At 43.6% G+C, this 13,666-nt stretch overlaps 1 protein-coding gene across 4 annotated transcripts in view; it reads right to left on the bottom strand.

The window, feature by feature from the left end:
• Positions 1-13,666, bottom strand: part of LOC122539947 (acid-sensing ion channel 2-like) — a 1,330,135-nt gene that overhangs the window by 25,274 nt on the left and 1,291,195 nt on the right. The gene's annotated exons all lie outside the window — the stretch shown is intronic.

Consider the following 13,666-nt stretch of genomic DNA (forward strand, 5'->3'; position numbering starts at 1 on the left):
ACTTTTGTCCAGTAGTAGAATGTTTGTTATGAATTTAAAGGCCTCATATGAATATAAGATGGTGGAATGGAAGCAGGACATTTGACTCCTCAGGTCTGCTCTGCGACTTGGGAAGGTTCTGGTCTCACCAGTGAACAGAGTTGATCAGAAACAATCTTTCTATAAGCAACATGAGCAATCAACAGTGTAATGTTACTATCAGGGGAGAAAGTGAGGTCTGCAGGTGCTGGAGATCAAAGTTGAAACTTTACTGCTGGAACAGCACAGCAGGTCAGGCAGCATCCAGGGAACAGGAGATTCGACATTTCGGGCATCCTATTGGACCATAGAAACATAGAAAACAGGAGCAGGTGGAGGCCATTTGGCCTTTCGAGACTGCTCTGCTATTCATCATCATCACCATGGTTGATCGTCCATTCATAGCCTAATCCTGCTTTCTCTCCATAACCTTTGATCCCATTCGCCACAATGGGATTTGCTATATGTAGCCTCCTCTTGAATACATTCAATGTTTTGATATCAACTACTTCCTGCAGTAATGAATTCCACAGGTTCACCACTCTTTGGGTGAAGAACTGTCTCCTCATCTGGGTCATAAATGGCCCACCCCAAATCCTCAGACTGTGACCCCTGGTTCTGGACACATCCAGCATTAGGAACATCCTCCCTGCATATACCCTGTCCAGTCTGGTTAAAACTTTATAAGTCTCTATGAGATACCCCTCTCATTCGTCTGAAATCCAGCGAAAGCAATCCCAACCTGGTCACTCTCTTCTCACATGTCAGTTCCCCCATCCCCAGAATCAGCAGGTGAGGGAGAGATTGAGGAGGACATGTTATCCTCAGCTATGTGGGAATTGAACACACACTGTTGGTATCACTCTGATTTGGAAACCATTTGTTCAGTGAAATCTGTTCCACAATATAGTGCAATAACAGACTGTGTACAATGAAATAAAAATGACATTTATCATGAGATACGTGATTCATTTCTTCCATCTGAAAGTATCAATTTTAACTTCAAAGGCTGCTGTCCTTGGCCTAACCTGTTGTGATGCTGCATTTCCATTCACATTAGCCATTTTTTCACAAGCATTCTTCTCATCTCGAAACCACTCTGCTGACCGTAGGATCTCTCAAACGTTTTTACAGCAAATTAAACACTTTCTAGTGTGGTCACTGTTACAGGAAACAGTGGCAGCAAGGTCTCACAGAAATGATGAGTAAATAACCATGTAATCTGTTCATTTTGTGCTGATGTAAGGTCACAGACCTGAAATGTAACTCCATTTTTCTCTCCACAGAAAGGGCCAGACCTGCTATTGGTTTCTAACATAAATGAGCTGAATTATCTGAAGAGTGTAAATCATAATTGAATTTTACTTACCCTGTCCCATTGCTCCACATTTCTGGCCTGAACTTCCAGGTCAGGTCTCCTGAGTAACAGAGTGTGACCTGTTGAGGGAATCTTCCAGCACAGAGAAGGGTGAAGAAATGTCTCCTCATCTGGGTCATAAAAGGTCCACCTGAATCCGCAGACTGTGACCCCTGGTTCTCGATACATCCACCAGCAGGAGCATCCTCCCTGCCAGGAGGTCAATCCATACTCATATCTTACAATGGTAACTGCCATATTTTGGGGTTTACAGGTCCCAAAGCACTTTGACAAGTCATGGAGAGAAGATAAGTGGATGAGGCAGTAGGGTCCCAGGTCGCTAAAGAGATAGATGCAGGTGGGTAAGTGTGTCAGGGACGTGATAGAGTATTGGATTTAGGGTGCTCAGAGTGTGATAGGGTCATAGTTTTATAGTTACCCAGAATTAGGGTAGATTTTAATCCCCCTATGTTTTTCTGGGCAACTAATAAGGTAAGTCATAAAAATCTCCAGAGCTGAGCTAGGACCTCTTCAGATGATCCCAGTCACTTAACTACTCATTAGAAGATTAAACTTCCCAAGTAATCCCTGTGTAGCCGGTGTACCAGAACTTCAGAGGAGTCCAATAGCGTTTACGTTCAGTTTCCAGTGATGTGGAAACTGTAAGATCTGTGCCTTATTGTATTCATGTCTCCATATTTGGTGTTGGCTGCAGGATAAATATTGGCCAGACACCAGGAAAACGCCTCTGCTCTTCTTCAAAGGAGTGCCAACAACATATTTTACACTTATTTGAGAGGGCACTTGGGACCTCAGTTTGACATCTTATCTGAAAGGCAGAACAATGCACCTTTAGGGCTGCATTAAGATGTCAGCTCAGATTATGTGCGAAGTCTCTGGTGTGGGCTCTGAACCCAGGACCTGCTGACACAGAAGCAAGAATGCTGCCACCAAGCCAAAGCTGTTACCCTTATGGGATATAATGCGAATGATAACTGACATAGTCTGAATCTATTAATGTAGTGGACAACTGGTCATCATAAAGTAAGTTTTCTTCCAGACAGTAATGTTAGTACAGGGTGCATGTGAATATAAAAGCAACTACTCCACAATGGCTCAATGGTTAGCTACCTCATAGCGCCAGGGACCTGGGTAACCTGTGTATGTGGAGTTTGCATGTTCGCCCCCATGTCTGTGTGGGTTTCCTACGGGTGCTCTGGTTTCCTCCCACAGTAAAAAGATGTGCAAGTTAGGTGCATTGGCCATGCTGAATTGCTCATATTGTCCAGGGATGTGCAGGTAGGTGGATTAGCCTTAGGTAATGCAGGGTTACAGGGATAGAGTAGATTAGGTTACATTACATTACAGTGTGGAAACAGGCCCTTCGGCCTAACAAGTTCACACCGACCCGCTGAAGCACAACCCACCCATACCCCTACATTTACCCCTTACCTAACACTACGGGCAATTTAGCATGGTCAATTCACCTGACCTGCACATCTTTGGACTGTGGGAGGAAACCAGAGCACCCGGAGGAAACCCACGCAGACACGGGGAGAACGTGCAAACTCCAGATAGTCAGTCGCCTGAGGTGGGAATTGAACCCGGGTCTCTGGCGCTGTGAGGCAGCAGTGCTAACCACTGTGCCACCATGCCGCCCACCGTAGGGGTTGGGTCTGTGTGGGATGTTCTTTAGAGGGTTGGCAACAGACTTGATGGGCTGAATGGCCTGCATCCAAGCCTTAGCGAGTCTACAATTCTCCTTGTCGGACCCATACGGAATATATGGTCCACATAATGCATGAAAGACAATCTTAAAGCTTGTGCTTTACTTCCAACATTGCTCAGAAATTGTTCAAAACTCTAAATGAATACACAGCCTGTGCCTAGTTATAACAGCTGATAAAGGATGGTTGGTTTGATTAAAAAAATTACTCTCTTACTGAATCACTGTTGCCTGCGCGTCATGAAGTTATGGGTTAAAGCCTCACTCTGGAAGGTTAGCACATGCATCTGCGTGGGATGTCAGCAATGGTACCTTTAGGGTGAGACATCAAAGCTAGTGAACTGAGTTCCAAACCGAATAATGACTCAACTCAGCAGGCCTCGCTGGAGCAGTCACTCAGAAGAATTTTAATTACAAACTTTTGCTTGACTTCCAATCCATTTAATCAATTCTGCTCAGCAGGGTTTGTTGACACAATTGTCAAGAGGGCTGAGAGCTGAATTATTTTGATAGATTTATGAGCTTCTAAGAAGATTATATATTTAAAGTGGATTCAAGTTGGTTTTGCAGACATTTTTGAGATTCTCAATGTTATCTTAGTTCTGTTTTTAGTGGATTAAAGGTGAAAAGGCTAACGGAATAAGGAATATGGACCAGCTAGTGTTAGGAATCCTCACACTCATCCCCATAATCCAATGCCTCAGTGGACAGAGCTGGGTTAAATTCAATCTGAGTCCCAACTCTCTACCATGAAAATAGTATCAGAAGACTCTGCTGATGAGGAGACAGTATTGTGATGTTGGAAAATTTCTCATCTCCTGTTTCCTGCCTTCATTGTGAACATCAAGCCTTGGATATGAAATTCCCATGTGTGAAAAAGCCTATGGATGTAGTTACAAACAGAAAATGGAAGCAAATTCTCATTCAGTTGCACTCAATCATAGCTTTTACTGGTGGAAGGCTGCAGCTACGTATATGTTGGATAGTGGCTGTGACCCCTGTGTTCTTGAGTCTCAGAGGCTCAAGTTTGTTGCAGGGTATCTAACCTAGCCAGCTTTCTGGCACTGAACTGTATGGTGGTTGGCAAGGTAGCAAGGAAGAAAATGTGTTGATGGTGTCTAACTCCTCAAAAGTGCCTCACCACCTGCTTCACCAACCTTTCCTAAGGGAATGTCTGCCTCTCCAAGTGGGGGTACTATTTTGAGTGTAGAATCCATGTGGCAGCTATATGACCTTCCAAGACTGCTACAACTTATGTGATAATAGAATCCTGTTGTGATAGCCTGATTATGGTTTCCATGAAGTTAAACATCATACAATACCAGTTTATAGACCATAAGACACAGAATTGTGGCAAAAGTCCTGCTCCACAGCCACTTCTGGAAGGAGCAGCATTCTGAAAGCCTATGCTGCCAAATAAACCTGTTGGACTATAACCTGGTGTTGTGTGATTTTTAACTTTGTCCACCCCAGTCCAACACTGGCTCCTCCACATCATAGTTTCCAAGAAGGCAGAGAAAGTCTCCAGTGCAGAATACCAGTCCTGACGAGATGACAATATTTAGGCTGTTGTCCAGATCCTTCACATTTTCACCCATACTGGCAAAACTCGTTCATTGGACTTGCATTCCTTGTAAAACAGCTTGTGCGATGGTGGTTTTGTTCTTTCCCTGAAATGTTCATCCCTGTCCTGCTTAGCAGAGCCCTGCGTAGAATTTGTCCTTCAGTGAACTGTACACTGGCTCCCTCTGTCATCATGACCCTACTGTTGCAGATTGAGGCTAAGTGCCTCAAGAACTTATTGATGCCTCTTTATCTTAGTCTACAACCACAGTGAAGTGCCAATCTTCATGATGGTGCTTGGTAGTGATGGAATGCATAATGATATCTTACAAAAAGGAATCTTTGCTTCTGCAGTGTCTACTTTGTGGAGGATCAAACTATTAAGGAAGATATAGAGGAAATAGAAAAGAATGAAATATTGGGATGCACACCAATCACAATAGAATCTGATGCAGTGGTCATGGATGACTATGTGTTTATCCAGTGTTTATTAAAGAGGTACATGCAGGCTTATATGTTCGCATGGCTTGTTACTCTGTCCCGCTTGGGATTATGAAGGCAGGTGACTCTCCTGCAGTCTTGCTCCTCTCACAATTATTATCCCGTAGAAGTTGAAAGAGAGTGAGTTAGTGATCGGAAGCTAAAAGTTCTGTCGGGATTATATTACCAGCATTTATGCCAAGAGGAAGGAGGGCTTATGCCTGAAACATCGATTCTCCTGCTCCACGGATGCTGCCTGGCCTGCCGTGTTTTTCCAGCGTGACATTTTTCAACTCAAGAGGAAGGAGCAGCAAGACACAAGCAGAATGAGGAGGTGTTCAATGGGAAGCTTGTGTCTTGGGTGTGAAATGCATTCGGAGTCCTGAGAGAACTTGCTGATCTTGCAAAGCCTCCCAAATGGAGGGAGTCTGGCAGAACTAAGTGCAGACACAGTGTAAATGTATTGGGTGCCCTCGGCAAAACTTCAGCCTTGAAACTCAACCTCCACAATTAACTTTTTAAAATGAATATTGTGCATTAATATGACTAAAGAATCTGTAGTGCTACACTCTGCAGCCATTACTCAAAACATTACAAGTTTCAGTTTGATACAACATTGTGGGAATGCGGGTAGCTACACTTTGCAAAGCAGATTATCCCTCACGTATAATTTTAAATATCATTAGACCCATCTCAGTCCTATTTTCAAAAGCCTTGGCATGGGAGCTTCTTCATCTCAGAGGATGACATAGGTTGTTTCCACAGTAACCCCAGGCTGGAATCTCCTGTTGAACACAGAGAGCCCACCCTGGATGAGGAGAGATTCCATTCCACTCCATCCTGCAACAGGTTTCTGCCCTTATCCTGGCCTGGTCCAGATTCTCCCAAATCCCCTGCCTATGCTGGATGTTGCTTGGTTTCTTGCATTCCCTTTTGTTTTATTCAGTTTTGTCTTCAGCAATTCAGAGGATGTTGGACTGTTGGTCAAACTGATGGGTGACAGTGCAGCTGAAAGTGGGACCCACCCAATGACTCCTCATCAATCTCCAACAACAGATTCCACTTCTCCCGCCCTTGTAGTTCCTCCAGTCACACATCTGTCTGTAGAGGTGCAGCATGAGCTGCAATTGAAGGAGCTGCAGCAATTAAACTCTGTGTCTCTCTTTTACTTGGTGCTCCTTCATTACTGCTTTACAATCAACTCCTCCTCTCAGCAATCGTGAGTTTAACTGAGAGTTAATGTTTAATCAAAACAAAAACCGATGTGCTGACAGAAGGGAAGACCTGACAGCCCCGAATGTTTTGAAAGCCTACTGGGAAAACCATGAAGCTTCCCAAAGGTCAGAAGCAGCAGTTCCTACTCACAGCGACTGTCATTAAAGCTGACAGGTCTGATTTTTACTTAAGGTAAATCTCTTGCTGAAGGTTGGAAAGGAAGATTCCAATGGCAGATTTCCAAAGCCTGTCATCAATTCACCATTTGATAGACATTGGATTTCCGTGAATAATTCATAAGATCATAAGACATAGAAGCAGAAATTAGGCCATTCAGCCCATTGAGTCTGCTCTGCCATTCAATCATGGCTGATAAGTTTCACAAACCCCGACCTCCCGCTTTCTCCCATAACCCTTGATCCCCTTGACAATCAAGAACCTATCTATCTTCCCCTTAAATATGCTCAATGACCTGGCCTCCACAGCCTTCTGTGGCAGTGGACTCCATAGATTCACCACTCTCTGGCTTAAGAGGTTTCTCCTTATCTCCATTCTAAAAGGCCTTCATTTTACTCTAAGGCTGTGCCCCGGGTCCTAAGGTCTCCTACCAATGGAAACATCTTCCCAACATCCACTTTGTACAGGATATTCAGTATTCTGTAAATTTCGATTAGATCCTCCCGTCATCCTTCTAAACTCCATCAAGCATAAGCCCAGAGTCGTCAAACAATCTGCGTATGTTAAGCTTTTCATTCCTGGGACCACTCTCATGAACCTTCTTTCAACCCACTCCAGGGCAGTACACTCTTTCTGAGATATCGGGCCCAAAACTCCAGACAATACTCCAAATGTGGTCTGACCAGAGCTCCATAGAGCCTCAGGAGTACATCCTTGCTTTTATCTTCAAGTCCTCGCAAAATAACTGCCAACATTGCATTTGCCTTCCGAACTAATGACTCAGGTTCATTCAGGTTTTTTTTATCCTATCCCCAAACTCTGCCACACTGGATAACTGCCTACTGGTTGCACTAACACTGTGCGCATGTATGTTTGCAATGAGATTGAGATGGTTTAGTGAGTGCTGGAAAAGCGCAGCAGGTCAGGCAGCATCCAAGGAGCAGGAGAATCGATGTTTCAGGCATAAGCCCGAAACGTCGATTCTCCTGCTCCTTGGATGCTGCCTGACCTGCTGCATTTTTCCAGCACCACATTTTTCAGCTCTGATCTCCAGCATCTGCAGTCCTCACTTTCTCCATGGTGTACTGAGTTCATGTCTTGAATCATGAACAACGTGATGGAGAGAAAGGAATTGTTGAATGGTGGTAAAGTGGTGAGAGGATTAGTTGCCATTTGTTTTAGAGTGGGACACAGGAGGGAGCAGAACCCACCCTCGGTGTGCTGATGAGTCCGTGATGTGTTCCCTGCATTACTATGGGAAGCAGAGTGCAAGACACTCTTAGAGCAATGCACCCTGGGAATTTCTCTCAGTTGAGTGCACAGCATGTTTCGAAACCCGTCTGGCACTGCTGGGGAGCTCCTTCCTCATACTCACCTTTTCTACTTGCAGGGATGCTCCTGGTGAGCTTGCCCTTAGCTTATATTTTAAAGTAATATCTGCAACAGAATAGTAGCCAGACCAGTGAAATGGGAGTGTAGCTCACTTTAAGAAGCAAGCTGTCATTTTTTATTGGCCTCTGGCTGGGTCCTTAGAATTTTCTCCTTAGGAGGTTGATGGTTTTTGGCTCTTTTTCAAGAATCCTGGAAGTTCTAACAACCTGGGGCCAGTTTCTGGTTGCAAGAGAAGAATGTTGAACTGAAAACCAAAACGTAATCTCTCCAAAACTGCATTAAAGTGTAAATTAGGGCCCGGGGTACTGAGAAGAGAAAACTGAAGATGGAAATCTCACGATCAACTCCTGAGCTATAGAATAGGTTTATGCAGGAATTATCGAGAGCAAAGAGACCAGCAGTTTTGAAATGTGGAATGTGCTGAGGAATATTAGGTGACAGTAGATAATTTTGACAAATCTGATAGCACTAAGACTGTCAGATTTGATCCGAAAGTCAATTCTATTCTCCGCAGTGTCATTTAAAAACTGCAAGATTTTCCAAGCATAAAATTATACCCCATAGCAACAGAATTCGAATGTACATCAACTTTTATTTTGACACTTATAAATCAATAATAGCTGTGAAGGTAAACAAAGTGCAGCATTGCTGAGCATAACGAATATGAACTCTTCGTCAATGCATAACTCTTTCACCATCTATTTTTACACACATGCTAGTGACTGTACATAATGGTGCAACTTGAATTAGTACGAAATCTGGTTTGAAATATCAGATTATGTTTGCATATCAAGTTTTTCTTTTATTCATTCATGTGATGAGACTGTCACTGGTTAGGCCAGTATTTATTGCTCATCCCTAACTGCCAAAAGGGCACTTAAGAGTCAAACACATTCCTATGGGTCTTGAGTCTAATGTAGGCCAGACCAGGTGAGGATGGCAGTTTCCTTCCTTAAAATACATTAGTGAACCCGATGGGTTTTTTTGATAATCATAAAATCATAGAGTCATAGAGATGTACAGCACAGAAACAGACCCTTTGGTCCAACTTGTCCATGCTGACCAGATATCCTAATCTAATCTGGCCCCATTTGCCAGCATTTGGCCCACGTCCCTCTGAACCCTTCCTGTGCATATATCCATCCAGATTCCTTTTAAATTTTGTAATTGTACCAGCCTTCACCACATCCTCTGGCAGCTCATTCTATACATGTACCACCCTCTGCGGAAAAAAGTTGCCCCTATGGTCCCTTTGATATCTTTCCCCTCTCACCCTAAACCTCTGCCTTCTTCTTCCAGACTCCCCGACCCCAGGGAAAAGACCTTGTCCAATTATCCTATTCATGCCCCTCATGATTTTATAAACCCCTATAAGGTCACCCCTCAACCTCCGATACTCCAGGGAAATCAGCCCCAGCCTATTTAGCCTCTTTCTGTAGCTCAAATCCTCCAATCCTGGCAACATCCTAGTAAATCTTTTCTGAACACTTTCAATTTTCACAAAATCCTTCCGATAGGAAGGAGACCAGAATTGCACACAATATTCCAAAAATGGCCTAACCAATGTCCTGTACAGCTGCAACATGACCTCCCAACTCCTATACTCAATGCTCTGTCCAATACAGGAAAGCATACCAAAAGCCTTCTTCACTATCCTATCTACGTATGACTCCACTTTCAAGGAGCTATGAATCTGCATTTCAAGGTCTCTTTGTTCAGCAACACTCCCTAGAATCTTACCATTATGTGTATAAGTCCTGCTTTGATTTGCCTTTTGAAAATGCAGCACATCACATTTGTCTAAATTAAACTCCATCTGTCACTCCTCAGTCCATTGGACAATCTGAACAAAATCCTGTTGTTCTCTGAGGTAACATTCTTTGCTGTACACTACACCTCCAATGTTGATGTCATTGTAAACTTACTAACTGTACCTCCTATGTTCACACCCAAATCATTGATATAAATGAGAAAAAGTAGTCAACTCAGCACCGATCCTTGTAGCACAACACTGGTCACAGGCCTCCAGTCTGAAAAACAACCCTTCACCACCACCTTCTACCTTCAAGCCAGTTCTATATCCAAATGGCTAGTTATCTCTGTATTCCATGAGATCTAATCTTGCTAACCAGTCTCCCATGAGGAACCTTGTCAAACACCTTACTGAAGTCCATATAGATCACATCTACCACTCTGCCCTCATCAATCCTCTTTGTTAGTTCTTCTAAAAATGCAATCAAGTTCATGAGATATGATTTCCCATGCAGAAAGCCATGCTGATTATCCCTAATCAGTCCTTGCCTTTCCAAATATATGTAAATCCTGTCCCTCAGGATTCCCTCCAACAACGTGCCCACCACCGATGTCAGGCTCACCAGTCTATAGTTCCCTGGCTTTTCCTTACCACCTTTTTAAATAGTAGCACCACATTAGCCAAGCCTCCAGTTTTCTGACACCTCACCTGTGACTATTGATGATAGAAATATCTCAGCAATGGGCCCAGAAATCACTAACTTCCCACAGAGTTCGAGGGTACACTTGATCAGGCCCTGGGGATTTATCGACTTTATGCCTTTCAAGACATCCAGCACCTCCCCCTCTGTAATATGAATATTTTTCAAGATGTCTCCCATCTATTTCCCTACATTCTATGTCTTCCATGTCCTTCTCCACAGTAAACACTGATGCAAAATACTCGTTCAGTATCTCCCACAATCTCCTGCGGCTCCACACAAAGGTCGCCTTGCTGATCCTTGAGGGCCCCTATTCTCTCCCTAGTTACCCTTTTGTCCTTAATGTGTTTAGAAAAACCCTTTGGATTCTCCTTAACCTTATTTGCCAAAGCTATCTCATGTCCTCTTTTTGCCCTCCTGATTTCCCTCTTAAGTAAACTCCTACTGCCTTTATACTCTTCTAAGGATTCACTCGATCTCTCCTGTCTATACTTAACATATGCTTCCTTCTTTTTCTTAACTAAACCCTCAATTTCTCTCGTCATCCAGCATTCCCTAAACCTACCAACTCTTCCTTTCACCTTAACAGGAATATACTGTCTCTGGACTCTCGTTATCTCATTTTTGAAGGCTTCTCATTTTCCAGCCGGCCCTTAACCTGCGAACATCTGCCCCCAATCGGCTTTTGAAAGTTCTTGCCTAATATGGATTGATGGACATTTTAGACTCTTACTTCCAGATTTTTAATTGGAGTTAAATTCTATCATCTGCCATGGTGGGATTCAAGCCTGGGTCCCCAGAACATTGCTTTGGATTGTGGATTAACAGCCCATTGATAATATCACTGGGGCATTGCCTTTCCCACGCATGACTTATTTTGTTGTGTTTTTCACCTTTCTCGATTACTTATATCACTTATTTCAGCCATACCTCAGAACTTGATCATATAATTACGGCTGATCTTTTGATGCAGCTAATATTTTGGTCCTGACAAAATAGCTACCTGTTCAGATGGAAATAAAAGAATGCATAGGACTATTTACAGAATGAAAGAGTGCTCTCAAATCCATTCAGTATCTGTGCATCTCTCAACAGAATAAAAGAATAGTTGGTCATTTGTCTCATTTGCTAATCTGCAACTTCTGTATCCACAACTTGCTACTATAATTGTCTACCAACTTTTAATAATGGGTGTCTGCAGGACCAGGACTGTGCCAGTCGATCATATATTCCAGTAGATCAAGAAGTCCACATAAGCAATGTGAAAATACATACTAATGGAAATGTTATTTAGGTGGTGTATACATCTCTGTTATAATTTATTTACAACATAGATCACTCAAATAACAATGCAACTTTGCCTTAAGTAAAACACACTTAGTTGGAGACAAAAAAATGCAGATGCTGGAATCCAAGGTCAACAAGCAGGAGGCTGGAAGAACACAGCAAGCCAGGCAGCATCAGGAGGAGCAGAATTCAAGAGTTCAGGTGTAACCCTTCTTCAGGATTGGGGGTGTGTGTAAGGGGAGCTGCAGATAAAGGAGGTGGTGTGGGGGAAGATTTTGGGTGTGGAGAAAGGCTGTCGTGGGGAGAAAGGTGATGTAGTGATGTAGGGAATGGAAAGGGGAATTAAAATGGACAGTGACTGGGAGGTCAGTTTGGCCCCTGCGTAGAGGCCATCCATTTTAATACTGCTTCCCATTCTCTCTCCGACATAACGATCCTCGGCCTTTTCCATTGCCACAGCAAACTGGAAGAACAACACCTCCTCTTCCACCTGAGCAGCCTCCAGCCCGATGGATTCAACACTGAGTTCTCCAATTTCAAATAATCTCCCTTCCCACCTCTCGACTCCTTTTCCAGCCCCTCCCCCTCCCTTCCATCCCTCTGATCGAACCTTCCTTCCAGCTACAACCAGATTCATTCCTCCCATCGACCAACCAGGCCGCACCCTCTACCTGTGTTCACCTAACTCTACCTCACCACTTAGCCCTTCTCCCCACCCAAAACCTTTCCCTAGCCCACCCCCATTTTATCTGCAGCTCCCCCTACACCCATCCCCAGTCCTGAAGAAGGGTTGCACCCAAAACATTGACTTCTCCACCTCCTGATGCTGCCTGGCTTAAGCAAAACACACTGGCAGAAACCTTTTCACTCACACCCTCAACTGACTGTTCAGGCATTGCATAACTCTGTAAACGTCCGGTCATTCAGGTATATTGTTTTTGCCAGTTTATCGAGAATGCTGGTTCATTAAGGAGCCAGTTAAAACAAAGTTTGCTGGGATAAGCTGATGGAATGTTAGTCTTCATTGCAAGGGGGTGGGAGAAGTGTAAAAGTAGTGAAGTCGTGTTACAACTGTATGGGCCATTGATCAGGCTAAGCCTGGAAAACTGCTTCAAGTTTTTACCCTTTACTTAAGGTGGGTTGTAATTCTTTTGTTGGCATTTCAGACAAGATTCACCAGGTTAGTTATTGTGGTGAAGGTGTTATTTTGTGAGAGACATTTCAGCAGGCTAGGCATATACTCATTGGAGTTTTAGAAGAATGAGAGATTAGATTAGATCAGATTAGATTACTTACAGTGTGGAAACAGGTCCTTCGGCCCAACAAGTCTACACCGACCCTCGAAGCATAATCCACCCAGACCCATTCCCTTACATTTACCCCTTCACCTAACACTACGGGCAATTTAGCATGGCCAATTCACCTAACCTGCACATTTTTGGATTGTGGGAGGAAACTGGAGCACCCGGAGGAATCCCACGCAGACACGGGGAGAATGTGCAAACTCCACACAGAGAGTCACCTGAGGCGGGAATTGAACCTGGGTCGCTGACGCTGTGAGGCAGCAGTGCTAACCACTGTGTGAGAGGTGATCTTTGTAAAATTATGACATTTTGAGGGTTTTTTAAAATTTATTCAAGGCTTGAGGGTGTCACTGGCTAGGGTCGGTATTTATTACCCATCCTAGAAGGCAGCTAAGAGCAAACCACATTGCTGTGGGTCTAGAGTCACATGTAGGCCAGACCAGGTAAGAATGGCAGTTTTCTTCCCTAAAGGACATTTGATCAGGTAAATGCTGAGAAAATGTTTTCCTCTTGTGGAGCAATCTAGAGCTGGGGAACATATTTCCAGAAATTAGGAGGAATTTCTTCTGTCAGAGAACAGACTTATATCCTGGATCTCATGAATAGGATAGTTTTAGTGTTGCAGATTTTGTGCGGACAATCAAAGCTTTTAAAAACATTGCTACCAGAAGTCACCTGACCCTTTATTAATGCA

Source organism: Chiloscyllium plagiosum, chromosome 33, assembly GCF_004010195.1.
Source record: "Chiloscyllium plagiosum isolate BGI_BamShark_2017 chromosome 33, ASM401019v2, whole genome shotgun sequence".
NCBI lineage: Eukaryota > Metazoa > Chordata > Chondrichthyes > Orectolobiformes > Hemiscylliidae > Chiloscyllium > Chiloscyllium plagiosum.